Genomic DNA, 3,625 nt, shown 5'->3' with positions numbered 1-3,625 from the left:
TAATAATAATAATATTGCCATCACTTAATGTTATAATCGTCATGATCACTTTTAACATTTCTATTTATCGTCTTACGCAAAAGCGCATCGCATTTATTTTATATAACTAAACGATAGCATTTTTCTTACTTTTAAACTTTATAATTATTATCGCACAACTATTACACTATCATATATTTTTTATTTTATTTGAGTACTAATAAATATATTTTTATATTAAGTAATATTTTAGCACGCGTTAATATATAATTAAATAAAGAGTGTCTTTCATCTTAATTTAGGAGCCCAAAGAAATATAAGGAAGAAAGCATTTTAAGTACAAGATAAAAAGACTTCATACTAGCTCAATTCATATAATACCTGATCCTTAATTTGGCTAACATTATCCCAAAAGAGAGCCCAATCCACACAGCTCATTTCCATACCCACCTTTCCACATGGGCGCCATGCGAGCGCTCCGTCAGCGCCACATAAGGCGCCAAACGGTCACAACATAGGGCTGGCACACACCTCTCAATTAACTAGCATGTGCTTGCCACATCCAGCACACGCCTCTGCCACGTGTTGCCCCCTTATTGGTTAGTTAATTAGAAAATACAATTCTACCCCAACTTAGCTGTCCTAAATGACTAAAATAACCCTCCACCATATTTGAAACCCTAATATTTTCTATATGCGCCTCTTTTCTAAATTTCTCCATGGCAGAAGAATATTTTGTCACCTTGCCCATTTTGGTCTATTTTCAGCCTTTTCATCAGCCATGTCCAGGGGCTTGCACGTCTTAATTCAAGTAAAATTTTTTGCTTTTGGCTTATATCAGTTCCCAGAAGCAATACTCTTCAAATCTATGTATCAAAGAGAGTCAAAAATCCCTGATTCAAACCAAGGCTCCACTATTTCGAGTAAGATCTTAAATCAAATCTTCAATACAAGACAAGCCTTGGTGCATTCGAGCAAGTTTGACCTATGTTTACTTCTAATCGTCCCTTTAAGATTTCCTTTTCTAACAAAGAGATATGCTTTTCGCTCTGTTCAAAAAATAGCTATGAGATTCGTTCATAGAGATTTCTTACCGTTTGAAAATCCTCGTCTTTAAGAATCCCGCCCAAAAACATCCCAAAGAACCTAGCTTGTAGCTATAAATACCATCCTTGGGCTTCATTTCAAAGAGGAGTGGAACAATATGTCACACCAGAAACCACTTTTTTTTTCTAAGATTTTTGTTCTGGATGTGTTCACACAAGTCGACTATTGAGTATAGATCTATGACCCAAGTCCCAGTTTGCTGCACCCAAAAAAGGTCAGTGATTATTTTTGTTAGAAGTTGCTGATCTAATTTTGCTTATTTAGATACCACGAAATTAGATATTCATTGTTTTCTCTGTTAGTCTAGATTTTAGTTTAGGTTCAACATACAAATCCATAACCGGTAATTTAATTATTGAGGATTAAGTTCTTTCTTATGTCGGGATATTCAAAATCACGCCCTTCAGTGTCCACTATTCATGTTATACGCGAAAATATATTGTGCTATAGATAGATGAATTAAAATTACGTGTTGGATAGGTTTCCACTTATCTGTGTTATTAAACTTTCACACTCTCCTAAAATCATGACATTAGGACTCGTGTAGTTTCAAAGCATGTTCATAAATCCTAATTAATTTTTTCTGAATCATTGCATGGAAGGATTTTTTATTAGCATTTGGTTATGATGTATGTATAAGTTAGTATTGCATAAAGACCATGCCAATAAGATTTTCACTTGAGCCTAACGTTACGTAGGGTATGCCATTTAGAATACTTTCTTTCTATATTTAATAAAAAACGTACTTTCATTCCATAATAATAAAAAAAGGTTACTTTCTTTTTGGTGTTGCATTTCTTAAATGAGGTGATAATGTCACTGCATATTCAGTTTACATACCAAGATGAACTGAGTCTTGCTTAGGTTACTAAAAAAAAATGCACAGATCCTTCGCTTATGCCATGTTTGAAAGTTCCATTTTCTTTTTTTCAATTGAAGTTGTGAAATCAAAATCTTGATGTTTAGTGCGCTACATCTAAAGGTTCTAGGCCAAAAGTTATTGTTTTACTTCATACATTACAAATTTGGACTTGTGCTTGTACAACTGGATAGTAGAAAACCATGCCATAAGTCTTCATTTTTTTATCCAAGAAACTGAATACAAAGGTTGTCATATTTGTTGGGATATTTTTGTGTGTTGAGAAGCCATGCGGTAGTTTTGGCCATCTGTCATTGAATGTCCAAGGGATAAGAAGAGTCATCATATTGAATCTATAGCTTAATGCTTTAATGGCATGGGTTAAAATGTATGAAACACTGCTCTTGGAATTCTCTTACGTTTAATTATATTTGGATTTGTGAAATCTGCATTAACAGGTAGTTGCATTGTTTTCTAGTTTAATATCGAGTCCTAAATTGAAGCGTGTTAGCTACAGCACTATAAACAGCCTTTCCACAATTAACTGAATGAATTGTAGATATTACATAGGTCCATGTAAATTTATGCTTTCAATGTCTAAGAAGTCTTAGTGAATGTCACCAGTTTAACGATAAACATGAGTTGCTTGGGTTTAGTCTAAACTAGGTAACGTGAGATGTTTATCTACTGTCTTGGGATGCACTTGAATATATTAGCCAACAGATTTTTTTTTTAATCATCACATAGTTATAGAAGAACGTATGTGTTCATAAGGTATTCACATGACTTTTATAATTTGATTCAGTCCACTTTCTGCTTACTGTTAAGGTGTTTATATGGGGGTTAGAATTCATATGACTCTATATTTGCCTTATCTAATAGTTGCATTTCTAATTCCTACTGTCTTCCTTTTTTTTTTTTGTTACATGTACACCACAGGAGCAATTGGAGTCTTCATAAGAAGACTCTCGCTGCCACTAGAAGTCCCATCCTGAGACTCGGTATCACCGCTAGATTTTGAACCCGTGTTTGTCTTGCATTCAGTTCTCTCCCTCTCTTGAAAACATTTGACCAAATGCAAGGAGAAGAGGGGACTACTGTTGCATTTTTTGCTCGTCTTAAGTTTACTAACCATTTTGTTTTCTTATTTGTGAATGTTTATTTGATTCGCTTATGGTTATCGACCCTAGAACACCTAGATTTAGAGGGGTAGTTGACATAAGCTAGAAGCTCTTAGTTAACCTTTTTTTTTTCTTCTTATTTTTGAGTTACTTATAATACCTATAACGTTTTCTTTGAAACATTTAAGTCTATACTTGTGACTTCTTTTTCTTATCACTGTAAGCTTTGCAAGAGAGAGATGTGAATCAAGTTTTGACCAGAGAACTGATTTTCAGAACTTGAGCATATTTCTTTGAATTAAGAGGACAAACTTTCCTTTATGATTAAAAGATGAAACTTCATCTGATAAGCAAATGTTGGCTGAAGCATTTTTTTTTTTATTTACAATTCTTCAAGTTCGATATAGTTGTGCATGTTTTTTTGTCATAACTCAGCTTAGATTTCAAAAAAAAAAAAAATTAGATGAAGTGCTCATTTTTTTAAATATATTTCAGGCTCAAGATTTAAAATTATCGAGTTTTGCTAAAATTAATCACTTGTAGTTTTTCTTTTAGTTCG

The 3,625-nt window shown here is 33.4% G+C and overlaps 1 long non-coding RNA gene across 1 annotated transcript; it reads left to right on the top strand.

Moving 5' to 3' along the window:
• Window positions 1-679: 679 nt before the first annotated feature.
• Window positions 680-3,421, top strand: LOC132055370 (uncharacterized). The gene is made up of 2 exons (XR_009414564.1): window positions 680-1,300; window positions 2,069-3,421. It is a non-coding gene; the product is annotated as an uncharacterized LOC132055370 (long non-coding RNA).
• The last annotated feature ends 204 nt before the right edge of the window (window positions 3,422-3,625 follow it).

This window comes from Lycium ferocissimum, chromosome 1, assembly GCF_029784015.1.
Source record: "Lycium ferocissimum isolate CSIRO_LF1 chromosome 1, AGI_CSIRO_Lferr_CH_V1, whole genome shotgun sequence".
Classification (NCBI taxonomy): domain Eukaryota; kingdom Viridiplantae; phylum Streptophyta; class Magnoliopsida; order Solanales; family Solanaceae; genus Lycium; species Lycium ferocissimum.
Note: the sequence above shows the minus strand (reverse complement) of the source record. Positions and strands in the feature narration are given on the sequence as shown.